General features: G+C 38.3%; 1 long non-coding RNA gene and 1 pseudogene across 2 annotated transcripts; both read right to left on the bottom strand.

The window, feature by feature from the left end:
- Nucleotides 1-468: 468 nt before the first annotated feature.
- On the bottom strand, nt 469-13,294 carry LOC111730144. 2 transcript variants are annotated; one of them, XR_002776568.1, is made up of 3 exons: nt 13,126-13,294; nt 12,356-12,561; nt 469-2,082 (listed from the first exon to the last, which is right to left on the bottom strand). It is a non-coding gene; the product is annotated as an uncharacterized LOC111730144 (long non-coding RNA). The 2 variants fall into 2 exon arrangements; XR_002776569.1 differs by lacking the exon at nt 469-2,082 and adding an exon at nt 2,626-2,860.
- Nucleotides 13,295-23,055: 9,761 nt separating this feature from the next.
- LOC105303213 lies at nt 23,056-23,643 on the bottom strand (annotated as a pseudogene).
- Nucleotides 23,644-27,872: the final 4,229 nt, after the last annotated feature.

Below are 27,872 nucleotides of genomic sequence, written 5' to 3'. Positions count from 1 at the left end.
AAAAAGAAGCGCTCTTTTCCTTGAGCAGCCCAGTTGAAGGCACATTAATCCCATGTTGCTCAAGCAGGAGAGTGGGGAAGGAGACACCGAGTTTCCTTCATCTATAATGAAACAAGAGTCCAGTCTTAAAGTCTTTCAGATGAAAACAGATGTACTCTAATTACTTTAGTTGGGAGCTGCTTCTTATAAGGATGCAATAGGAAGGGGCCACTCTTTTTCAGGACTGAAATGCCATATAGGACAAAACACAGAGCTTGCTGCCCGATGTGTTTAGTGTTCTTTGACCCATGCTTTTCCCTACTCCAGGGCTCTGCCATTAGTGGTGCTGTATTGCCTCCCTATCTCTGCACTCATAAAGATAAAAGAAGAGATTTGTTGAAAATGGAAGAAAAATAATATTTTAATATATGTCAATGCAAATTAATATATACTATAAATTATCAAAGATTTTTTTAAAAAGTGGCTCAGCTATAAATTTGCAGTTCTTCCTCATTTAGGAGCTTTTGGGACCTCATAATCTGGCATCGTGCTATCTTCTATCAAATTCTGATTCTCCTAAGAGCATGGTATTCTTCCTAACAAGGTGATCTTCCCCTGATGACTTCATTTTATTCAATCAGAGCTTTTCCTCATAGTTCCTGGTAATAAAATTGCTCCAAGTTAATTTTAAGGACGGTCTTTACCAGGAATTACTAATCATTTTTACTTCCCACCAATCCCATCTGGAGATATTGACTACCTACTCTGAGGCAGGGAGTAGGAGCCTGGAGACTGGCATTCTCTGCCATTTCCCCACAAGCTCCTCCTCTTTCTGTGTGTTTCCTAACTATCCCTGAGATTCCTGTTCTGTATTCTCTGTCTTTGGTGACTGTGGAAGGAGTTAAATTCTGCCCCTTGGGTTAGATCAGAGCATCGTCTATATTAAGTGGAAATACAAACTAGAAATCCCTGCCTGTGGAATGCTGGCAGAAATACCCTCCATAATTGCACCTCAGGAGCTGTTCTGTTTAGCCATTTAATGCCCTCTTTAGTTAAGGCTTTGATTACTTAAGCCATAAAGAGGCTCCAAGCTTTCCTGCCCCTCCCCCAATATTATATGTAGTTATTGAAAAGTGCCACGCCTCTCATAACCACCTCTCCAATCATCATCACTAACTACCTTATACTTGTAATATTAATTCAGTTTTCAAGGTACTTTCTTAATCTTTGCCCCATTTGATCTGCACAAAATCTATGCTCTATTCATAGTACTTGCTATTACTCTGACTTTTTTCAAATGAATATCCTAAAGGTTACATGTCCCAAGGTCAAGACTTGGCTCAAGAGCACATGGCTAGTAAGTGGCAGGGATGGGGTGGAGACTGGGGAGGGAACCAGATGCCCAAGGCATTCACAAGGCTCGGGGCTCCGCCTCAGTTTAGTCTCTTTCTCATCATTTGTCCAGCTCTGAGAGGTGGGAATGATGAAGTTTGGAAAGGATCTAATAAACTAATTTACATATGATAAGAGTAAATACTGAGAAGTTTCAACATCACTTCCCTCAAGGACATTGCATTTTAATGAGCCTCATTCAGTTATATAACATAAAAGAATACTTTTCTAAATATGAAATTGCAGGCATTAGTGAGAAGTTAATTGGGGAAATGTTCATGGAATATGGGAACATTCTGACACCTTTCAAATTTTCATCTTGTTCAGGATGCCCATTGCATGAATTAACTCCCTGCTTCTCATGAGGCCACCCCTTCTCTGTGTTGATTTACATACCTCCAGAACTTTGAATACAGGCAAAGAGGCTTCATTTCCAGTCATTTTATGGTAGGGTCTGTGTTGTGTTTTGATTTCACATTTATTCACCAAACGTGTTTCTGTTCTTCTCGTGTACTTTTGAAGCATCCCAACAACTCAAACCAAGGACAGTGGCAAGCAGCATGAGTTAACAATTATGCATATGCAAGCCTAGCTCAACCCTGTGACTCTCTTTCACATTTGCTGCTTATTCATAACCCAAGCCCATCTGCTGCACAAGTAATGATCAGCTGCACTTGTTTCAGATGTCAACCACCCCAGCTGTTTGTCTCTCTGTAAATACAAAATGAGGAGGGAGCAATTATTACAATATTAATATTCTGGCTTGATTATTTCAATGCAGTGAAATGAAGACTGATGAATTTCACTCTGGGCCCGCCATCATCTCAGCCCCATACAATGCATACCTATGCAGCACAGCCCAGGCTATAACCTCCCAGGAAGATCCAGGTAAACCTCAGAAGTTCTGCTATGAACCAGGCCATCTAGAAATGCCAGGTGAAAGTAAAGACTTGCTTGGATCCTGCAGGGCTTTGAGATTGAAGTCTATATTGAAATTAAGAATGAGGCTTGAAGATGCCCCAAGGAGCTCAGGCAGACTCTTAGATCTGCTTTGATAGAGATTCCAAGTGTCAAAATAATTTCTTCTATCAGCATTCTTTGATTTAAAATAAATGTCAGACAAAAGCTATCATCAAGAACATGTTTTCATCTCTGGTTTTTCTTTACTATTCTGAGGCAGCAGGAACTGGAATGATCGGACTTATCAAGAAAGCTTCCTTCAATTACTTTATAAACTTTATTAAGCATCAGCACACCTTCCTTCAGTCATAAGTATGCACTGAAGCACCTTGAGTGAGGGGCTACAAGAGTCAATACAAAACGTTTTCTTCCCTCCTCAGACTTCATGCTGGCTGATACTGGGATAAGCTCTTACAAAAAAAAGATGAAGCATAATTGATCTGCGTGGCTTCAGTTTTTGGCTCAGCCACTTATCATGCATGTGTTCTTCAGAAAGGTTCATGACCTGTCTGTGCTTCAGATTCATCATCTATAAAATGAGAATAGGATTGTTGAGAGGATTTAAAGAGTTAATAGATGTGGAGTGTTTAGAACAGGCCCTGGCACACACTAAGTAGAATGTAAATGTTGCTATTGTGCTGTTCCTCTATCTTAAAGGGCTTCGGTGTGATAACATTTTGGGGTGGGGTACCACCCAAGGAAGACATCGGAGAAGTACATGTAAATCATGCCTTGGACAAATGAACTCAATAACTAGAGAGAAACTGGAGGTCAAAGGAACAGCAAGAACAAAAAGATGAAGAAATAAAAATTTGGGGGATGTTAAAGTTAATTAGGTCCTTCAGGGGACAAAAGTGCAGTGTGCATGGTGGCAGGAAAGAGTGATAGGGTGAAGAGGGGAGTTAAATTTAGAAGATTAGAAAAGACTCCAAATGACAAACCAAGGAATTGGGACGTGTTCTCATAAGGAATGGGAAGCCTTGATAAGTTTCTAAATAAGAAAATAACTTAAACAAATCAACATTTTTAAAAAAGTTCTAGAACCAAGCCATTCGGAGTATTGAAATGGCAAAAACATGGGGAGACTCCAGCAGTGTAAAGTAAGGTGGGTGTCTGACCCACTCAGCAGAGTGCAGATGAGTGCACAGGGGGAGTGACCCAATGGCTGTGTGGGTGAGAAGTTCAAATAGAAGATGACAAGTGAAGCTCAGCTTTCAGGTGCATGGGAGGATGGAGACCCTATTTGCTGGCACAGAGAACACAGGAGGTTAGAGAGGAGCAGCAGGATTCCCTTGGTTCTTGGTCCCTTTAGGGAGTTCCTGAGATGCCAGTAAGCCTCAGAGGCAGGGAGCAGAAGCCACATCATCTAGACAGCTTTTCTTTCATCTGTACTCGAACAAGCTACTTCTCCTCCAGCAACAGGTATGACCCCTGAGAGGTTATCCACCTCACTACGAAGCCAGCCAATCACTGCCACACCAAGAAAAGGGGTCCTAACAAGCTCTTTTTTGGCATGGAGTTTTGTTCAGCTTATTCTAACTTGCTGTAAGAGTTCTGCATTTTATAATGGAAAGTCTTATTTTGTGAAGCAGCTTCTTTTCATATATGTGTACGTGTGTGCGAGAGACAGAGAGAGAGAGTGAGAGAGAGAGAGAATTGGGGGAGGTAGTGGATCCAAAAAGAAGAGTCAAATTTGCATGATAAAATTTTAGAAACTCCTAACCCTGTCTTCAAAAACCTCTCACCCATCTCACTATTCTGAAGTTTCTTTAACAGAAGCTGATTCTTTCTGTTCAGCTTAACTACATACATCACAATGGGTAAAGTTTGTGGGTGAACCACCTCAATAACTCTGTGACCTTGAGCGAGTTATTAACACAGCTCCCTCACTCGTTAATGGTAATAACAAGGATTATAAGGAGTACTATAAGGATTAAATAAAATGAGACAGAAAACCCTCATATCTACTAAGTGCAAAGTAAACGTAATTTATTAGTGTTATGGAATACATTGAAATGCTGACCCTCACAGTCAGGGTGCTCCTTCCCACACCAGGCCACAGAGTGAGCTGGTAAAGTTCTAGAATACCAGCTCAGCCACTGTGTGTCCTACACCTCTCTGTCTGAGCTTCCCTTTGTATAAAATGAAGGTGCTGACCATATTCCTACTGCTTCCAGTTACCATGCAGATGAAATGAGTTAGTAGATGTAAACTGGTGAGAGTGGTGCCTGGTGTACAATAGGTACTGATTAAGTTTAGTTAATGATACTTTTAAAGTAGAGGAAAGGTAGAGACAAGGGAACTGGTGAGAGAGACAGTGCCATTGATCCCGAAAACCAGCTTTTCTGGACCAAGACCTGAGCATACAGCAAGACTACACTGTCCCTGTGCTGTGACTATAGGTTCTATAGACTCTCCTTCTAGTGTCATTTCCAAACTAGAACTAAAAACAACTCTTAATGTTCAGCGTAGGTTGTCCCAACATGATGACTTGGTAAAATGGCATTTGTTTGGACATATAAATTTAAATATCTTTATTAAGTATTACATTCTTATATAGTCACCACTTTTTGAAGAGTAAGAACAAGCTGGGAAAATGAGGAGGGACACATGATATAGCTCAAGGCCTAAGAGTAACTGCTTGCCTGGGAAAAAGTGCATGTCTCAGTTTTAGAAATCTCAATACATATGAATCAAAATCTACTAAGTTTACAAAAATGGAGTGTAGTTTTCAAAGAATGAAGAAAATTAATCACTTCCATTGTCGAAGGATTCTTTGCTTCAGGAGGGGGAAAAAAACAAAGAAAATTTAAAAAGTAAAAAAAAAAAAAAAAAAAAAAAATTTAATTCCTCACATAATCTCTTTAAATGGCATTCTTTCTTGGTGAATTTCAACCCTGATTGAGTTTGCAAATATTGGGTTTATACTGCAGTGCATAAACCATATGTTCCTGAGGAGAGTTAAAAATGTGTAAAGTGAGGTACTCCTATAGAAATGATATTTAGAAGAAATTAAAACAAAACAGAGAAAAAGAGCTCTTCCTTTATGAAGAAATGGAGTAATTTAACTCAGAGTGTATGAGCTTAAGACATCAGCTGAAAAACAGCTGCTCCTCAGAGGAGAATAAGCCAGAAGAGTGAGGTTGAGAGGAAGTTGAGATGAGAACTGTTTAGTTCTTTAATGCTCCTGTGTGTGGATAAAAGAGTGAGAAGGAGGGGACCTTTTTTGGCATGAGCAGTGGTTCCAAGTAGTTCTAGAAGTTTCTGCCTCACTGAATATGACCTTCCTGCATGGCGGCTGGAGTGGAGGACCAGGGCCAAACACATGGCGCAGTGATGTAGCAGGGCCAGCGGGTCAGGCACCTGTGAAGCCGCAGCCACAATACTTTCTTCAGAAGCTGCTTTTTAACTTAGCAGAGCACAATTTTCCATCCCATATGTGCAAAGCATTTCATCCATTAGTGTTTTGTTGGCTTCTTTGGGCTTCCTTTTTTCCATTAAAAATAAAAAATAAAAAACAAAAACTCCCTGAACTCCAACTCATCACACATAAATATTTGCCTCTGAAATCCACTCCAGTTTTTTCCTCAAAGACTGGCATATTTTAACCTGTAGAGGCTTAACTGCCTGCATCTGCTTTTGATTAATGCAAGTTCTCTCTTTCCTGGGTCAGAACCCAATCACATTAAACAAGGTACTTTGCTAAGTGTCGTGAGGCATAACAAGGGATCATGAGCAGCTGTCTTAAAGGAGCTTATATTTTAATTTAATGTAATTTCATTTTAACTTAATTTCCATGTAACTGCCTGTCTGATTTCCTCAAATTCTACTGTAGAGTACACCCTCCCCTCCCCCAAATAAATGCTTTTAGAAACTTGCAAACTGATACTTTGAATTCTGTATAGTTTAGGTGGAGAATACATGTGTATATGTGTGTGTGAGAACACACATACACACACACATACACGCACAGAAAGATGCATAGACATACAAAATAACTACCTTTAATTCTCTCTTGTGACCATGACTTATTGTTATTTTATAAAAAATTTAAATGCTGAGTAAGACTCTGAGATAATAGTTTGCTGTTAACTGAGTGAATGGCATTTTATAGATTGCGTCATTTTTTTTTTTACTACTTTCTTTACTCATTTCTTCTACCCTCAACCCCCGCTTCTAGCAACTACCAATCTGTTCTCTGTATCTGTGGGGGCTTTTATGGTTGTTTGTTTTCTAGATTTCACATATAAGAGCGATCATATGGTATTTGTCTTTCTTTGTCTGACTTATTTCACTTAGCATAACACACTCAAGCTTTACCCATATTGTTGTAAATGGCATTTCATTCTTTTTATGGATGAATAATATACATATATATCACAATTTTTAATTTACTCATCCATCAATTAATATTTAGGTTATTTCCATATCTTGGCTATTATAAATAATGCTGTAACAAACATAAGCATGCATATATCTTCTTGAGTTAGCATTTTTATTTTTTTTGTATAAATACCCAAAAGTGAGATTGCTAGATCATATAGTAGTTCTATTTTTAATTTTTTTGAGGAACTTCCATACCTTTTTTAATAGTGGCTCTACCAACTTACATTTCTACTAAGAGTGCACAAGCTTTTCCTTTTCTCCACATCCTCACCAACACTTATTTCTTATCTTTTGATGATAGTCATTTTTACAAAAGTAAGGTGATATCTCATTGCGCTTTTGATTTGCATTTTCCTGATAATTAATGGTGTTGAGCATCTTTCATGTACCTGTTGGCCATTTGCAAGTCTTCTTTGGAAAAACATTTGTTAGATCTTCTGCCTATTTTTAAAACTGATTTTTTAATTTATTTTTTGCTATTAAGTCATATGACTTTGTTTATATATTTTGGATATTAGCCCTTTATCAGATATACAACTTGCAAATATTTTCTTCCATTCAGTTGGTTGCCTTTCATTTTGTTGATGGTTTCCTTTGCTGTGCAGAAGCTTTTTAATAAAATATAGTCCTGCTTATTTACTTTTTCTTTGTTGCTTTTGCTTTTGGTGTCAGATTAAAAAAATCATCACCAAGACCTATGTCAAGGAGCTTACTCCCTATATACTTTTTAGGTATCTTACAGTTTTAGGTCTTAGATTCAAGTCTTTAATCCATTCTGAGTTAATTTTTGTATATGGCGTAAGATAGTGGTCAAATTTCATTCTTTTACATGTTGTTGTCCAGTTTTCTCAACATCATTTTTTAAATAGACTGTCTTTATGCCATTATATATTCTTAGCTCCTTTGCCATAAATTAATGGACAATGTATGCATGGTTTTTTGGGGGGATCTCTATTCGGTTTTATTGATCTGTGTCTGTTTTAAAGCCAATACCATTCAATGTTGTAACCAAGCTTTACTTTAAACAATATGACATTTGTTTGAACCTAGAATGAAAGATCCTTTGTCATAAAAACCACATGTAACCTAGATGTGACTGACCATGGTGAGGATGGTTTCAAAATGGAGAAATGCTGGAGTCAAGAAGAGTATGGAGTGAATGAAGACATGTAAGAGTGAAACAACGATGAACTACACAAAAAAAAAATGATTGTGGGAAGAGAATGGAAGTCAAGATATATTCAAAGGTAAATTTGTAGGACTTGGTAGTTTCCTGGATTGAGAGAAATAAGGAAAGGTTGGAGTCTCAGTTTATTCACTAGTATCTGACTAGGTTCTTAGGAAGACAGCATTCGTGTTTATTGAGATATAGAATTCATGTACAGTAGCAGGTATGGGTGAAAATTAAATAAATTAAGTTTGAGATTGCTGTGGGAAATCTAAGTGTATATATCTAGCCAGCAGTTGTATATGTAGAGGAGTGAGTATAAAGCTGAGGAGAGAAATCATCGTTAGAAAGAATAAGGTAGAGAAACAGAAATAATCAGTCAGATAGATGGGTAAGTTGTATAAGTCAAAGACAGAGAGGATTAAGGCATGAACAGCTAACTATATATATCAAATAATGTGGATGTCCAGTAAGATAAGGATTGGGACTCGTTCACTAGATTTGTCCAAATAGTGGTGCTTCCCAGACAGCTGCTGTGACATATCAGGGAAGAAGATAGCAGTAGAGAGTTTGGGAGTTGGTAGAAGGCTATTAGGCAGAATTGACAGTGATTGTAGCCTCACAGATCATTACATTATTCCTGGTATTTGGTCTGCAACTGCATGGCCTTTAGTTATAAAAGGAATTAGAAAAGCTTGTGCAGTTGTGTGAAGGCAAATCCATGTGCATTCCTAGGAAATGCACAGAGTACAGAGTGTCATTTTAGTCTCTAATCCCATTTTGTTCTAAGGCACAATGTATATGGCCATATATGTGTCCCCAGGAACATGAAAGGACTCAGTTGCTTTCAACACATAAAGGTAAGAATTTTAAGGATCTATACACATTGATAGAAATAAATCATGATGACCCTAAGAACATCAATGCATTTACAAAGCTCCTTCATCAACCTAACCTGGCTATTGGGTAGCAGACTGACTAATACCAGCATTTTCAGTTGACAGATGATATAATCAAATTGTCAGGTGTCTTTTAATTACAGTTTACTAGGCATTAGAAGTTCAACTAGAAGTGATATTCAGAGATGGCCAAACCTATAGGGCCTCATCTGTGTGTAAGGGATTTTTTAGAGATATTGATTCAACTTAGTTTCTCTACCAACTCAGTCCCTACAGTGTGTCCAATCCTTGAATCCTTTAAAATGTAGAGTAAACAGTTCTAACATATGACAGAATTATAGAACAACTCTGTATTTAAAAATATCTCTCTGAATAGGCTAACCTTTATATTCAAAGAATATGTATGTGATAAGTTCTTCCTTTAGCGGTTGTGGTGCCTCTGTGTTGATATACCCAGAGTGCTGACTGGTCCCCTGTGGCACACAACAGGCACTTAGAAAATATCTGTTGAGTAGTTTGTGGAAGGTGTACATTGTGGATACCTCCTTATGGTTAGATGTACTTCACAGCTACAGATCAATCCTTGAAACCTCTGTAACCCCAAATTTCTTCCCCATACCCTGTTCAAGATGACAGCTTCTGGTTGGTTCTTCTCACCTGAAACCATACCTGTGTAAGACTCCTTCATCCATGGCTATGTATACCCCCTCACCAATTCCTGCTCTTCATGGGAAATATAAAAATGCTCATAAAGAATAAAGGCAACTTAAGTGTGCATTTCAGTTATTAATGTTATCTCTTGACCTTCTCGATTCTGAGCTTCGTAACCTTTGTCTACCTGACTAGATGACCTTTAACCCCTTCTACGTTGAGGTAGCCTATCCTTGTGATCAATAGTGTGGCTTCTGACATTGCACTACCTGGGTTAACTTCTTATCTCCACTACCTCTATCATTGCACTCTGGGCAAATAAATTGCTTAGCATCTCTGTGCCTTGGTTGCCCCATATTTAAAAAGGGGATAAAAACGGAACCGCTCTTGTCTAGTTATTATGAAGATTAGTCAACACATATTATGCGGCTAGAATAGTGCCAAGGACCTGGAAAAAATTCACTAAATGCACTGTAGTTGTAGAGTGGTGGTTGTTATTACCTACTTGCTTAAGCATGGTGGCCTACAGATTCCTAGATTCCTGCACAATGGCTTAGCCAATGGAATGGCCTTGAAGAACTAGGAACCAACTCTCGCCTGGCCTTGCTGAAGGCTGCCTACAGAACAATGTGCACTTGAGCCATAGATCTTCCAGCAGATCTCCAAAATGACGAATGTCCACTTGGGCTAGAAATTTCTCTCCCAACTAGAGGAGGTAAAGAGAAAAGTCATCATAGTTCTCACCAAACTAAATTTTATTGCATGGCATTTGCTGATCCTTCAAGTCTTTCCTTTTTTAAAATTATCTCCAGACCCACTCAACTTCCAGGGAAGAAGAGAATTCTGGAGATATTCTAGAATTAAAGAGAAGCTAGACACATAACAAGAAGCCATAAGCTTCCTTCATTTATGAATCTTCATTTATGAAATCTCTTCACTGATGAAACCAATTTCATAACTCCTTGGACAACTGGTATTACCTAATTTTGGATAAATCTACTAGAACAGTGGTCCCCAACATTTTTGGCACCAGAGACAAGTGCTTCTATGAGACTCTAATGCCTGCTGATCTGAGGTGGAGCTGAGGTGGTGATGCTAGTGCTGGGGAGCAGCTGCAAACACAGATCAAACTTCTCTCACTAGCCCGCCACTCACTTCCTGCTCTATGGTCCAGTTTCTAACAGGCCACAGACTGGTACTCCGATCTGCGTCTCAGTGGTCAGGGACCCCTGTGCTAGAGGATCAAGCCCAGCCTACTCAGATGATCCTAACAAGAAGTGAGTCTGAGAACCATCTCTCCAACAAAGATACCAGGCTGCAAGTCCCACGTGGCCACTCATATGTCCCTGTGGAGGTCTGAGCACAGAAGGAATTCAGTAAGGGAAACAAAACAAAATAAAAAACAAAACCACAACTTCAGCGAGTAGTAAGAAGAAAAGGGAAATCTGTCATTTCTTGCTATACCTCACAAGCTCTTCTGGCAAAGAAAAATGACACCAAGGTCCAGGTAGGCTTCAAGTCATTGCTAATAATAGAGGAAAGATTTTGGGGATGAAAAACTTAGTAGCAGCAGCAGCAGCAGCAGCAATGGTAGCCTTAATTTATTGAACACTTACTATGTGCCAGACATTGTGCTCAGTGTTTTGTATGCATCTTCCCATTTTATCCTCACAATTCTCTCCTAGCAGATCTTATCTAGTGAGTTAGTGTGGCAGCTAAGAGGACAGGCTCTAAGTCAGGGCTATTAATAGCCTCAGCACTATTGACATTTGGGGCTGGAAAATTCTTGGTTGTAGGAGCCATCCTCTATACTGTAGGAAGTTAGAAAGCATACCTTTCTCCCCACTCCCACCCCAGTTGTGACAACCAAAAGTGTCCCCAGACATTTCCAAATGTCCTCTGAGTAGCAAAATTACCCCTGGTTGAGAATCACTGCTCTAGAGTCTCAGAAAAAGCACAAAGAATTCTAGCTCAAATGATTGCTACCAATGTGGCTGTGTACCAGTTTCTCACTGACAAATATACCAATTACATCCTATTTTAAAAGTTTTAACTGAAATAATTTCTGTATCATGCTTAGAATAGCCCATAGGAAGTTTCAATAAATGTTAGCTGTTTTTATGACTTTGTTTTCTTTTTTTTTTTAACAGATAAAGAAACTGAGAATTAGAATAGTTAAATAACTTGCCACATTCTCAGCTGAGGTGTAGCTGAACTGGAGTTCAAATCCAGACCATCTGTCATTGCTAGGGGCCAGTGTCCTGGCCACTCCTCTTTGACAGCAGCAGAGACTGAAGTGGCCTGAGCAGCTCAGCCAAGGTGGCCATAGCAATTCCCTGGCATTTGACATTGTTTGCTGGCAGTCACAAGTGGTCACTATCAAGGATTATTATTTGTGTATCCATGAGTCACAATATGCCAGATTCATAAGAGCCAGATGTCACAGCTGACCCAGATGAGGCACTCAGACAGATCCCACGCATTTTGTGTGTCAGGGCTTATCCATTCATAAAATAGCTCTTTCCCAAAATATAAGTCTTGAGAAAAATATCTAAAGTTGGTTGAGCAATTCTGAGACTAGTTGCAGTGGATTTCCAAGTTTCTCCCCCTACCCTCCACCTCTCATACTTTTAATGCTGGGTTAATTCTTCCACAATTCAAGGGCATGGTACCCATCATTTGACCCAGTAAAAGAAACAGGAATTGACAGACATAAGTAGGTGACCATAGGATAATAACATTATTTTTGCCGTTGTAAATCTTAAAGCTACAGAAATATTTTGTGGTCAAAATCAGGCATTGGTATCACTAACCCTCTCTCTGCCTTTTTCCCTTTTCTTTTTTTCAAACTGTGGACAGAATCACTTTCTCAGAAGTACAGATGAAAGACCCCCCCAAAAATGCATGCATGTATACATACCAGTCTCAGGAGTGCAAGGTGTCTGGAGTAAGCATTAGAGAGGTTCAAGTTGGCTCTCCCTGTTAAAATTACAGCTGCACCAAAGATGGTACAGAATATCAGCCCAGGCCTCAGGAAACTTGTCCGGTCCTCAGGAGTGAGAAAATGCAGCTGTGCTGGATCCGATAGACAATGGAGGGTCAGGCTTCACTCTTCTCTTCACCACTCTGTCCAGAAAGAAATGTCAGGGAGATGCCCCCACTGCACCAGGCAGCATCTAGGCAGCCATGGTCAAAACACAGGTATCTGTCATTCTGCGAGTGTTCAAAAGACAGGTGAATTTTCGTTTTTAAAACAAGAAAACAAACAAACAAACAAAATAAATGCAAAAAATAAACCTAGGGTTTAGCGTTTTTCATTTTTCATTTTCACTTTTTGTTTTCCTCCAGGGGTTGAAATTTAATCTCTCTTTTAGCAAACTGGAGCTGGCTCCCTCTCTTCCCCTGGCTTTTTCTTCCCAGTGTACTCTCAGTGCTTATCCTACAGGTACACACTCAGCTGATTAGGACCACTGTGCATTGTCCCCTAGGGCTATTGTCACCAAGGAAACATGTTTGAGGACAGGTGCTTTCCATCTCTTTCCCTCCCACCCACACACATACAGCATTAGCTATGCTGACACTGCTAGTCTTCAGGTTCAGCACTTGTCAGGTATTGGCAGTGAAGGAATCCCTTCACAAAATGCACTCAATCATGGGGTATCCATACATGTGAGTGTGTGTCCAATTCACCTGCAAGATTCCTCATTTCCCACAGGTCCCACTAGTGCAGTAATGAAAGTGATGCAGCCTCATTCAGTAGCAGTTATAAGATTTGGCTGAGGGCTCAGCTTTCCCCTCTTCCTAGGATGTCCTCTCTGACATTTCACCCCTTCCCAAGAGGCACTTCTTGTGAGACAACACAAACATCATTCACCAGCTGCACCCCACCCTTTAGCTTGATGACCTACATTACTGGCTAACACAGAGATATTTTTTAGCTTAACTTACATCCGGTTAGGCATAAGGATATTTTTAAGACTACTTTGTGGGGGGTAAAAACACATCAGGGGTTACTCCAAATCTATTTCAAATCAGAGTCTCAGGCCAACCCTGCAGAGAGAGCCAGAAGGAGGAAATGACTCACTCTCCAGGAGCGTTGCTCTCTTAAAATTCCTTAAACTCTCTCCCAGCACAGAGGGCCAGGGGCCATCACTGAAGTTCAGCTGCTACTTGAAATCAAATCCTACCTAAAACAGCACCACCTTACAGAGGAAGGCGATGTCCTAATGACATGTGTCTATGCACTAGGCCATTTTAGATTGTATGAAGAATTGACAGAAATAGCTTTCCTATTTTCTTGCTTTTCTATGATAACTTGGAATACTCATTGTTGAAATAAGAGAGATTTAGTAAAATTTTAGTAAATAAGAATCACACATTTCCCCCAATTTTCAGTTCTACAGATATATTGTTTTCAAGTAAAGTGGTAGATTAAGTTGGAATTGTATAAACTTGATACATTATCCCTCACTGGCCAAAACTTAGATTCATTTACTTACTCATCTATCCAACAATCCATCCATTCATTCAGAAATAATTTAAATGCCCAATCTGCCAGACACAGTGAAACCCAAGGGACAAATATGAATAAGACATAGTTTCCGTCGCTGATGGGTTGGCCAGATGATAAGAGAGAGACTGGCAAGTAAACATACATGATTATGGGACACCATTATCTAAGTTTCATAAACATGGTACAGTGACATAGTGTAGGTGGTCAGTGCCACCTGCAGGCATCAGGAAGTCTTCCAAGACTAGATGAGCAGGTATTTCCAGGCATATAAGTGCACTGAGGCACAAGTGGAAATGAGATCCCTTTGAACTGTTCCATGCCTCTGCCTTTACTCACAGGGCTTTTTCTACCATGAACCCCCTAAAAAAGCATTAATAAAACTCCTGGCACACAGTAGGCACCTACTGTATTTATAAATAAATAAACACAATATTTATTTATAAATACTGAGGGATTTATAAATAAATTAATGATGATGAGTAGTTAATGGAAAGAAGGAGGTAAAGAAGTAGTAAATCAAAGAAAGTAGAGGCAACTGCAGACAAGGAAGAGTGAAGATACAGCATGCAGATGACTGCCCTTGATCACTTGTCCACAGAGGACATCAGAAAAGACCACAGAAATATTTCCAATTGAGTTTAGATGGCAAAGGACTTACAGTTCTCTGCAACAGCGTGCTTGACGAGCACACCAAGTAGAACCTATTTGCCATTTGCATTTGCAAACTATTCTAATGAGGAACTTGACAATGAAAAGTAAAATAAATACCTACAACATATTAGAGAGGAGAATACTTTTTCCATAAAGAATCTTTGAAAGTAACCAGAGAAAGAATATAAGATAAAGTGTCTGCATATTGGTCACATCTTATATAGTGACAATGTGAGGAAAAACCTATATTTCTGGAATTCCTATAATTTTTTTTCAATGTGGTGTTGGTTATGACATTTTAACAATAAAAAAATAATCTGAAATTTTTAAATGGCCTAAGAATAAAAATGTAGGGGTGGGAGAATTACAGGGAAGAGTTTAATTTGTCTAGACCATGCACTATGCTAAGGGAATCCTGGGCATTAATTAACCGAATCAACTCTTAATCACATGTGGTGTCAGTACAAAGGTCAAGCAGACAGTGTGCTCATTTTCATACTTTGGGGCCTTAAGGAAACTAAATGACATTTTTAAGAAACAGAAGTTGTGAGAGTCATGTCTGATAAGAGCTCCTTTATTACATCCATTTGGTATTGGCAAAAATGTCCAAACTGCTGGCTCAGCAGGGCCTGTCTTTCCATCTCCAGCAAGAAAGGGTATACAACCAGACTTCCCAGCCTCAAAAGACTGCTGTAATTAGTAGGTCAAATGTAAAAGAGTCTAGCACAGAACCAGGAGCGTAGTATGAACTCAGCATACAGGAATTATGAATTGTGGATAATAAAGGCATGTTTCCAACTTTGCCAGTGCATCAGGATCACTTAGAGACTTCTTAAAACAGTTTGCTAAAAGGGAGGCAAGGAGGAAAGATACCATTCACAGTTTTGCTGCTCCACACTTGCAGCAGTGGCATCTGTACTGCCAAGAGCTGGTGACAATGCACTCTTACCCCACCCCAGATCTACTCATCAGGATCTGTGTTTTAACAAATTACTTTGTGAAATTACTATCTATAACACTCAGACTGAACACACTTGTCCTGAGCAATCCACAGTTCCTCTTAAATATCTCTTTAAACAAAAGTACACTTTCAAAGGTGACTTTATTATGATATTCAGAAAATTAGCAACAGCAGATAAAGTAGCAAAAGACCTGGATTAGAAATTAGGAGACCAGAACTGTAAATCTGACATGTTCCAACCTTACTGCAACTTAATGGAAGTCTCTTCACTTCTCTGGGCCTCAGTAACCGTGTCTGTGCATTAAGAGAGTTCACTATGAGATTTAAGACTCAAACATTCAAAGTATGAAGATCCTAACTGTGTGCAAATTTTGGCTACATATGTTCCATTTTTCTTTTTTTTCCTAAAAAAGAAAGAATAACATGAAGGAAAACAGATTGCTGGTCCCATCCCTCAGAGTTTCTGATTCTGTAGGTCTGCAGAGGGCCTGAGCATTGGCATCCTTGGATGATGCTGCTGGTCCAAGGACCGCATTGTGGGGAGCCCCACGCTGGGCCATACTGCCTTTCTCTGCTATATCACTTGATGTATCCACTCTGAGGCTTTACTTCCTCCTGCCAGAGCCCCCTCAGTAACTCTAGACTCATTGAGAGGGAGCTGATAAACTCATCCTGGGAAATATTTTAGACAACCCATTAATTTAAAATCTCAATATACATGAAAAATAACAACAACAACAACAACAATAGTAGTGATTATTTCAGGCACTTTCAGTGATGAGAGGGAAAAAGATTTAGAGGAAGAAAGACTTCATCATTCTTTTGAAATCATACTTTTCTTGGTGAGTTGACTTTAGAAATCTGACAATTTCTCAGCTAAATGTACTCAATATTCATACATAGCTAAAAGTTCACCACCTTTATTTGGCCCATGAATACCATAGAATTCTAGTCTCCTTTTATCTCTTCCTCCTCTTCCCTGCCCCCAACCTCTCTCACCTCATTACCTGGAAGAGTGCCACCTTGGGCACTCCAAGATAGCTTTGACCAACCTTTCTGCAATAGATAGAGTATTTTTTAATTTGACACCCAACCAAGCATAGACAAGTTGGCACAGGAGACAGATTAAATACATTCCTCAAACTTTCATGTTTTCTCTTGAATGTCTAAATGTTAAGGTTCAAGGACAGAAAACTCTAACCCAAGACTGTCACTCGAAGATCTTGAAATTGCTGAGTAGAGGTTTAGAAAAGGAGCTAAAATTTTCTGAGAAACCACCAGTATTCCAGCAAAAGCCACAGGATAGTAAGAACTTCTGAGAGGCATTGGAAAATACCAGCGACAGAAAGAAATGACAGTATGTTGGCCATATATGTAAATAATTTTCTGACCCCATCCAACCCTTATCCCCAGGAGAAAATAAGCAAATCTTTGTGGAGGAAATTCTGCCTTCCTTTCAGCACAGGTAAGGAGCCAAGTCAGTTAGGAGAGCCCTGTGGAAGCTCCAGAAACACAGATTTGAAACATCACTGACCTAAGAATCTGGATTGAACAGTGCACCAACCCCTTCTCTCCTGCAGAGCAACAGGGAGGGATTGTCCACAAGGCACATGTTCCTGCTTCTTGACAAGAGACCTTCCAGGTAGACCTCATTACCTTTGCAATCCAACTGGCTCTCACTCATGTGCTCATAAATTTGTCAAAATTTATGACAGACTTTAACCAAGACAGGAATTAGGAGGGACTGTAGGAGGAGCTCTCACACATTATGTCAGTTGCAAAAGCACTACATGTAAGAAGAACTCTATGGTTATAATAGCCCATCTGTTAAAACCTAACTTGTTCTTGCCTTCTAAAAAGAACTTTCTTTTTTATTTTTTTTGTCCTGGGGATTTGCACATGGCTCATCGTGGCTTCATGTAATGAATTGCAAATCTTTCTTTTTTCCCAATAAATTCTTTCTGCTGACAGAACACTTAATTAACATTTTCAGGGAGTAGACAAATATTAGGTAAAGGGAATCAACATTTCCTGAGCACCTTATTTGTACTAAACTTTGTGCTGAATGCTTTCAAATGACAGTATCTCATTTAATCTTTGCAGTTACTCTGAGAGGAAATGTACACCCTGTATTAACAGACTAGAAAACAGAACCTTTCTCAAGGTCAAGCCACTTGCTTAACATTAGTGACATAATAAGGTTAAATTCTGGACTTGTTTGAGGTAGAACAGAAACTATTGCTTTCACCAAAAGACTGTTTTTTTTTTTTTTTCTGTTGTAGATTTTTAAATTATGGTAAAATATACATAACATAGAATTTACCATCTTAACCATTTTTAAGTGTACAGTTCAGTAGTGTTAATATATACAGATTGTTGGGCAACAAATCTCCAGAACTTCTTCATCTTGCAAAACTGAAACTTTATACCCATTAAATAATAACTCCCCATTCTCCCTCCCCCCAGCCTCTGGCAGCCACCATTCTCTTCTTTGTCTCTATGATTTTAACTACTCTAGATGCCTCATGTAAATGAAATCATACAGTGATTGTCTTTTTGTGACTAGCTTATTCTTTTAGCTTAATGTACTCAATGTTCATCCATATTGTAGCATGTGTCAAGATTTCCCCCTTTTTAAGGCTGAATAATATTCTATTGTGTGGATATATCACATTTTGATTATCTGTTCACCTACTGATGGACACTTGGGGTTGCTTCCATTTTTTGGATATTGTGAATAATGCATCTATGAACATGGGTGTGCAAATATTTTTTCCACACCTTGCTCTAAATTTTTCTGGCTGTATACCCAGAAGTGAAATTGCTGGATCATATGATAATTCTATTTTCAATTTTTTGAGAAATTACAATACAATTCTCCATAGAAGCTGCGCCATTTCACATTCTCACCAAGAGTGAACAAAGGTTTTGATTTCTTCACTTCTTTGCCAACACTTCCATTTTCTAGGTGTGAGGTGTTATTGTAGCTTTGATTTTATAGCTTCTTTGGAAAAATATCTATTCAAATCCCTGCCCATTTTTAAAGGTTTTTGTGTGTTTTTGTTGTTGTTGTTGTTTAGTTGTAGGAATTCATTATATACTCTGGATATTAATCTCTTAGCAGTATATGATATACAAATATTCCCTCTCATTCTGCAGGTTGCCTTTTCACATTGTTAATTGTGTCCTTTAATGCACAGAAGTTTTTAATTTTGATATTCTCCAATTTGTCTATATTTTCTTTTATTCCTTGTGCTTTTGGTGTCATGTCCAAGAAATCATTGTCAAAGCTACTATCATAAATACTTTCCCTATCTTGTCTTCTAAGAGTTTTATATTTATAGGCCTTATATTTAGACCTTTGATCCCTTTTCAGTTAATTTTTGTATATGGCATAAGGTAAGGATTCAAATCTATTCTTTTTCATGTGCCTATCCAGTTTTTCCAGCACCATTTGTTGAAAAGACCATTCTTTCCCTATTGGATGGCCTTGGCACCCTTATAGAAAATTATTTGACCATATATGCAAGGATTTACTTCTGGGGCCTCTATTCTATTCCATAGCTATCTTTATGTCAGTACCGCACTATTTTGATTACTGTAGATTTCTAATACATTTTAAAATTCAGAAGTAAGACCTACAATTTTGTTCTATATCAAGATTGCTTTGGCTATCAAAGACCTGTTTTGGAGAGAAAATAAAAAATAAAAGAGAGGACTCTTAAAATCCAGAAATGAAATGGAAGTTTTTTAAATATTATTTTTTAATTAAAATCATTTTATTTTTTATTTTGATTTTAAAATAACAGTTGACATTCAATTTTATTTTATATTAGTTTCAGGTATATAGCATAGTGGTTAGACATTTATATAATTTACAAAGTGATCTCCTTGATTAGTTTAGTACTCACCTGGCACCATACATAGTTATTATGATATTATAGACAATATTCTCTGTGATGTGCTTTATATCCCTGTGACTATTTTGTAACTTCCAATTTTTACTTCTTAATTCTTTCACTTATTTACCCCCCAAATCCCATCCCATCTGGTAATTATCAGTTTGTTTTCTGTATCTATGAGTCTGTTTCTATTTTGTTCATTTGTAATGTTCATTGGATTCCACATATGAGATCATATGGTATTTGTCTTTCTCTCTCTGACTAACTCCACTTAGTACAATATCCTCTAATTTCATCTATGTTGTCACAAGTGGTAAGATTTCTTTGTTTGTTTTTTTTTTTTTTATGGCTGAGTAATATTTCATTGTATATATGTACCATTTCTTCTTTATTCAGTCTATTGATGAACACTTAGGTTGCTTTCATATCTTGATGATTGCAAATAGCACTGCATTAAACATAGGGGAGCATATATCTTTTTGAATTCATGTTTTTTAATTCTTCGGATAAATACCCAGAAGTGGAATTGGTGGGTCATAAGGCAGTTCAATTTTTTAATTTTTTGAGGAAATTCCAAACTGTTTTCCATAGTGGCTGTACCAATATGCAATCCCACCAACAGTGCACAAGGGTTCCCTTTTTTCCGCATACCCATCAACACTTTTTAAATTGTATTTTATTTTTATTGATGATAACCATTCTGAAATGTGTGAGGTGCTATCTCATTGTGGTTTAATTTGCATTTCTCTGATGATTAGTGACGTTGAGCATCCTTTTATATATTCATTGGACATTTGTATGTCTTCTTTGGAGAAATACCTATTCAGGTCCTCTACTTATTTTTTAACTGGATTATTTGTTTGTTTTTTTGGTGTTAAGTTGTATGAGTTTATATATATACATACATACATACATACATACATACATTTTTGATATTAAAACCTTAATCAGAAGTATCATTGGAGAACATATTCTCCCATTCAATAGATTGTCTTTTCATTTTGTTGATGGTGATGGTTTTTTAAGTCTTTATTTTAAGTTTATTCTTGTATATGACATAAGAAGGTCATTCAGTTTAATTTTTTTTGCATGTGTCTGTCCAGTTTTCCCAGCACCATTTATTGAATAGACTGTTTTTACTCCATTGTATAGTTTTGCCTCCCTTGTCATAGATTAAATGACCATGTAGGTGTCATTATATTTCTGGGCTTTTTATTATCTTCCATTGATCTGCGTGTCTGTTTTTATGTCAGTACCATGCTGTTTTGATTACTATAGCCTTGTAGTATAGTTTGATATCATGTAGTGTGATAACTCTTTGTTCTTTCTCAAGATTGCTATGGTTATTTGGGGTCTCTTCTTGCTTCATATAAATTTTAGGATTATTTGTTCTAGTTATATGAAAAGTGCCATTGGTATTTTGATAGAGATTGTATTGTATCTATAGATTGCTTTGTATAGAATGGACATTTTAATGATGTAAACTCTTCCTATCTATGAGCACAGTTTAAGCTTCCATTTATTTGTACTTCTTCAATTTTTTTTTTCAATGTCATACTTTTCTGAGTAGAAGGCTTTTACTTCTTTTGTTAAATTTATTCCTGGGTATTTTTGATGTAGTTTTAAATAGAATTGTTTTCTTAATTTCTCTTTCTGATAGTTCATAATTACAAATTATACCATACAAATTACATTGTGTATAAAAATGCAACCAATTTCTGAATAACAATTTTGCATCCTGCTACTTTCCTGAATTTATTTATTTATTTATTTATTTTGTGGAATCTTTAGGGTTTTCTATATATAGTATCATGTCATCTGCAAATAATGACAGTTTTACCTCTTCCTTTCTAATTTAGATAACTTTTATTTCTTTTTCTTGTCTGATTGCTGCGGCTAGGACTTCCAATACTATTTTGAATAGTGTAGTGAAAGTGGACATTCTTGTCTTGTTTCTGATCTTAAGGAAAATGTTTTTAGCTTTTCCTCACTGAGTATGATGTTAGTTGTGGGTTTGTGAATATATGGCCTTTATTATGTTCAGATATGTTATATTACCACTTTGTTGAGAGTTTTTATCATAAATAGCTACTGAATTTTGTGAATTGCCTTTCCTGAATCTATTGATATGATCATATGACTTTCATTTTTCATTTTGTGTATGTTGTTTATCATGGTAATTGATTTGCAGATATTGAACCAACCTTGCATCCCAGGAATAAGTTCAACTTGATCATAGTGTATGATCTTTTTAATGTCTTCCTGAATTTGATTTGTTGTATTTTTTTTTTTTTTTTGTAGTGATTGTTCTGATATTTGAATCAGGATAATGATAGCCTCATAAAATGAGCTTGGGAGCCTTTCTTCCTCTTAAATTATCTGCAATAGTTTGAGAAAAATAGGTGTTATTTCTTCTTTTAATGTCTGGTAAAATTCACCTGTGAAAGCATTTGGACCAGGACATTTGTTTTGAGAATTTTTTTGATTACTGATTTGATTTTGTTGGTATTAACCAGTCAGTTAAGATTTTCTGTTTCTTCTTGGCTCGGTCTTCAAATATTGTATGTTTTTAGAAATTTAATCATTTCTTTTAGATTGTCCAATTTGGCATGTAATTGCTCATAGTATTTTTGTATAAACCTTTGTATTTCTGTGGTGTCAGTTGTCACTTCTCTTTCATTTCTGATTTTATTTGGGTTCTCTCTCTTTTTTACTTCATGGGTCTGGGTAAAGGTTGATCAATTTTGTTTCTCTCTTCAAAGAATTGGCTCTTGGTTTTATTGATTTTCCATATTCTTTTCTTAGACTATTTTATTTATTTCTGCTCTGGTCTTTATTATTTTCTTCCTTCTATTCACTTTGGGTTTTGTTTGCCATTCTTTTTTCTAGTGTAAGGTTAAATTGTTTATTTAAGATTTTTCTTGTTTTTGTTTGTTCGTTTGTTTTGAAGTAGGCCTAGATTGCTGTGAATTTCCTTCTTAGACCTGCTTTTGCTGTGTGATTTGGAGTCATTGTGTTTTCATTTTCATTTGTCTTGTTATCTTTTGATTTCTTCCTTGATCTCATTGTTAACCCATTCGTTGTTTAATAGTATGTTATTTAGCCTCCATGAGTTTGTGTATTTTTCATTTTTTTTTCTTGTAATTGACTTCTAGTTTCAAACCATTGTGGTTGGAAAAGATGCTTGATATGATATCAATCTCTTTAATTTCTTGAGACTTACAGAGTGGTATTCAGTTAAAAGAACAAGCCGCACCAGAGACAAGTGAGGATGAACTGCCATCCACATATATAACTAATTTGTGCCCTGTACCAACAAGAACCTGATTTAAAATTTCACACCAAGTTACAATGCCCCTACTACATCAGGCAAGGTTAGTGGCTATTGAAAATGCCATCAGGACAAGGCTATCAAAAGACATATTTGATAGTATGTTAACCATACTAAAACTGACACTGTACAGTTTAAAAACAAAGCTTGCACAGCCTTACATTTCGGGTTTTTTTTTTTTTTTTCCTTTAAAAGGAATGAGTTATGTACAGGGGAGTTAAATGCTTTATAGACAAGAGAGAAAAACTGCACTAAAACCAGCTTATTCATCATTTTCTTCTTCATCTTCATCCACTTCCTTTTCTTTCTTGCTTTTGTTAGCCTTGAAAACTCTCTGTTTTGCTGCATCAGGCTTTCTTAAGGTTGATATGCAGCAATATCCTTTTCGCAATTTTCCTTGAGCTTAGCAGCCTTCTTTTTATAAGGCTGCTTGTCATCCATAACAATGTTATTCCACATCTGTCCCAGCTTCTTTGCAACATCACCATTGGAGAGGCCAGGATGCTCTCCTTTGATTTTTGGGCAATTCTCAGAACAAAACAAGAAGTTTGCAGGATGCCTCTTGGGTGTATTGGGATCCTAAAACTTCTTTTTTGTTTCTCCTTTAGGTGGGATATAAGCTTTTATTTCTTTTTCATAACAGGACTTGTCTGCATTTGTAATGTCTTCAAATTTTCATTTCTCCTTAGCCAACATGGTCTTCTACTCCTCTGAGCATGTCTTAGAAAACTAAGAATTTGACTGAAACATCTGGGTGTTTCTTCTTGTGCAACTCCTGACAAGTTTACACACAAAAAAAATGCTTGTGATAACATTTTGCCTCTTGGTTCTTAGGATCTCCTTTGCTCATGTTTAATTATTTTTTCTCAGCGACCATAGAGTCTCATGGTGCCCATCCAGTTTGCACTTGCCCAAGCACTGTGTCTATGGAGCTCAAAGTACTGCAAATGGCAGTTCTAGGTTTTTTTGTTTTTGTTTTTTTGTTTTTTTGCTATCTCTTTGTTGAAGTTCTCACTGAGCTCATCTTTTCTTTTCCTAAGTTCATTGAGCATCCTTATAACAAGTGTTTTAAACTCTGTATATGGTAGGTTGCTTGCCTCCATTTCATTTTGTTCTTTTTCTTAAAAGTTTTCTCCTATTTTTAAATTTGGGACATGTTTCTTTGTCTTCTAATTTTGGCTGCCTCCCTGTGTTTGTTTCTATGTGTTAATTGTATCTGCTACATCTCCCAGTCCTGCCCAAGTGGCCTTATTTAGTAGGTGCCCTGTGGGGCCCAGTGGCATAATCTCACTGATCACCTGCTCTGGGTGTTTCTTGTGAGGGTTGTGTGTGCCCTCTTATTATAGTTGAGACTTGCTTGCTGTTGGCATGTCAGTGGATGGGAGTGTCTGTGGTGGCTGACCCCATGGAGTGGGATTCACCTCAGTAGGCTTATGTGCCTGTTGAGACCACCCTTTGTGTGTGCCACTTGTAGGGCTAATTGAATAGTACTCTGTTGTGGTTTGAAGCCAGCTTCTAGGTGTATTGGTTTTGGGGCCTCTGTGGAGAGTCTCTTGTGCAGGCCAAAGTCAGCAGCTGCCTGTGACTGGCTCAGGGCTATCTGGTAGAAGCTACACAGCTCTCTGTGGCTGGTTGCTGCTTATGTTGGACCTGGAGACAGGTGGGAGAGGCCATGCTGCAAAATGGGATGGGCTGTCATCAGTACTAGGCCTGAGGCAGATGAGCAAAAGTCTCAGGGCACCCAGAGGTTTGATGCCACCTGTCAGCTTCGCATAAGGTACAACCACTGAAAGAGCCTTAGAAGGTACATGAGTTAGTTGATGTGGGGTCCTAGGAAGTCACAAGGGTGATGTTTACCAAGTTAATGAAGATTCAGATTTGGCACGAGTTCTGAACCTATTGAAACTTACAAAAGTCTCAGAGCACACCGAGGCAAGCAACTGCCTGCCTTGGGACCACAGACAGCTGAGAACTGTCAAAGAAAGACTGCAGTGCAGACTGGAGCTGATTGCCCACCACCCAAAGTGTCTCTGGTGGTGTACAAGCCGAGGTTAGCTGTTTGCTGCTGAAAGAGCCTCCTGCAGTGTGTGGGTCAGGGCTGGTTGCCAGCAGCCAAAAGTGCCTCTGATGGTGTGTGATTTCGGTGGGGGAGGATCCCAGGGAGTCACTAGGGTGGTGTAAGTAGATTTCATCAGGACAATGCAGATTCAGATTTGACTGTGTAAGGAGAGGACGGAATATAGAAAAAGTGGCACCCACCTGTAGCCTACAAGGGAGGAGGGCTCAACACAGGGACAACGTCAACTAAACTTTCAGTCCTCGCCCTGAAGCCACACAAGTCAGTCTCTCCCTGTATGTCTCTCATTCCTCCCAAGTCATTGTCCTTCCTCCAGAGCCCGGGCTAAGTGCCTGTGAGCAAGACAGTCTGTGCACAGGCCCTTTAAGAAGACAACTGGGTTTCTAGCAGCCTTTAGTCACACCCTGATGGACGGAATCCCCACTGATTTTCATAGCCAGATGTGGGGACTCCTCTTCCCGCCACTGGAACTCTGGGCTGGGGAGCCCAGTGTGGGGCTGGGGCCCCTCATTTCTCAGGGGAAACCTCTGCTGCCAAGATATTCCTCCTGATGCTCAAATGCTACACATGGGTGTGGACACAGACCCTTTCACATTTCTGCTGCTCCTACCAGTCTTGATGTGCCCTCTTTTACATATCCTTAGTTATAGGAATTCTGTTAAGCTAGTCTTCAGAAGGTTCTCTAGGTTGATTGTTCTATAATTTATTTGTAATTTTAATGTAGTCATGGGCGAAGGCAAGCACAGCATTTGTCTCTTTTGTTATCTTGCCCAGAATTTTATTAACATAAAACTATTTGGCTTACTTAGCAACAATGAGTATAGGTGCCACAACAGCCTTCCAGTTTGAGAAAATCAGTTTTTTATAAGAATTTGAAAATATCGTCTCCTTCTTAATAAATTAGGTCATCTGACTTTAAATTAGCCCTGCATTGTCCCCTGTCTTCTCCCTACTCTCCTAGCCACTCAAGATCCTGTCTAGGTCTCATGGTTAGATGAGCATCTCTAGATAGGGAGTTGTGCTATATTCCCCACCACAACATGAGCTTTCAAGAACAGTAAGGCAGAGAAATCAGTAGTAAACAGAATGAGATTCACAGAAGCCCCATATAGGGTTGGGGCTATTCAGAAAAATTCTTTCAGTCCAATGCACTGTGACTGGATATGTGCAGAGAATATGGAAATCTTTTATCTTTCCTTAAAAAAAAAATACAATCAACAACAAATATGAGAAAAGACAATATTATTAGCACATTGGAAGAGAGTGGCAAGAGGTCCATGGGAGCCTAGACACCAGGTGTAATGCTAGAACCAAGGAAACATGAGCAAAAAGAATACAAGTGATGGGCATGCAAAAAAAAAAAAAAAAGGTAGTGACTGCAGAGATTTTTCTCAGGGTTACATCGCTAACTCTATGAATTGTCCTGAGGCTCCAAGTAGGCTTCCCAAGGTAGCCTGAGGCAAACGGTGGGGATCAGGGAAGGGAGTCCTCTTTCCCATTACTCTTCTCAATAACTCTCCTCATCCTCAGGATCACTATTCTTTTCAAGTATTTCCTGGTCATCATCACTGTGGTCTCTCCTTCCAAGAAATCCCTGGATTCTAAATTTACGCTTTCTATCCAAACCCCTAACTCCTCCTACTTCAATCCTTAACAAACTCTAGACATGTGTGTACACACACACACACACACACACACACACACACACACACACTGAATTATTCTCTTTTTCTGCCTTGAGCCTGGTCTCACAAAAGCCAGCTCCCCAGGGCTTGGTGTTCCTCGCACAGGGGATGCTGAGAGGTTGGCGTTCAATGATAAACACTTGTTATGGAATTTTTTTTTTTCCTGATGACGTCTTCACTTTAATAAAACAGAGAGTCACAGGGGACTTGGAACTAGAAAAGGGACCTTTGATGGAGAAAGAGTTGCATGTGAGAAGTTAGTGGAATGATAGAGATAAAATAATAGCACATATGTAAAAAAAAAAAAAAGCAATAATTATGATTTTCAAAGCACTTTCTATTCATCTAGCATAATTAACCAAGAGAGTACATGTGACAATTTGCATGTGTTGCATGTACTCTCTTGGTTAATTTTGATTACACTGCGCTCCTCCACTGCTGAGAGAAGCGACTCATCTCCCACCTCTCTCTCTGAAACCTGTATTGGTCACAAAAGAGTTGGGTACCTTACTAGTGAGTAAAATATGACACTGTTCAGAGCAGCATTGTATCCAATATACAAAAAGGCCTGAAGAGTGTACCCTAAATAATCATTATTTGAAGCTTCACTTGGGCTTTCAGCCAATGTGCCATTTTTTCAGGTTAATGTCTCAGAGCATCATTTTGGTGCCTTCAGAATGATAGGGGTGAGGAAAAAAATAAGGGAAAAGCCAAAATACAGAAGGCATCAGTGAGAATTTTTGAGAGAGTCCCTACACAACCTTGCAGCAGCCCTATGCTTGCACCCAGGATATTGAGAGAAGGAAGGGTAGAGAAGATACCTCCTTTTCACAAGTCCTAGCAATGATCAGGCATCTTGGTGACCTGAGCTTCTCAAAATTCATCCCTCATCCCCCAATTCAACACTTTCTCTGAGGAAAAATATAAGAAGGATAAGAAGAAACATTTGCCCACTTTGCAGTGTGTATATGTGTTACCATTATTTTCCTTTCTTGTATTCTGAGTGACTCAACAACATCTCCTCATAGCAACTGCAGTTTTATATGGAATAAGAAGCAAATGTTCAAAACATAACAGAAAAAAGAATCTTATTGTAGTTTCCAATATCTGACCTGCCAAGAACCAGGAGCTTCAGGGAAGCTAAATCAATTACTTAAGAAGTTTCCATTTTTTCAGCTTTCCTCAAAAAAAGTTGGAAGGAGACTCCAACCCACCTTTAAAAAAAAAAAAAAAAAAAAAAAGGCAGTGACCTGATAACTAAAGCCTTTCTACACTCTACATGTTAGATGGGAAGGCCTGCCTAGAAAGTCCAAGAAC

Source organism: Pteropus vampyrus, unplaced genomic scaffold (assembly GCF_000151845.1).
Source record: "Pteropus vampyrus isolate Shadow unplaced genomic scaffold, Pvam_2.0 Scaffold302, whole genome shotgun sequence".
In the NCBI taxonomy this organism is placed as follows: domain Eukaryota; kingdom Metazoa; phylum Chordata; class Mammalia; order Chiroptera; family Pteropodidae; genus Pteropus; species Pteropus vampyrus.
The sequence above is the reverse complement of the archived record's forward strand: the minus strand, read 5'-3'. Positions and strand labels throughout refer to the sequence as shown.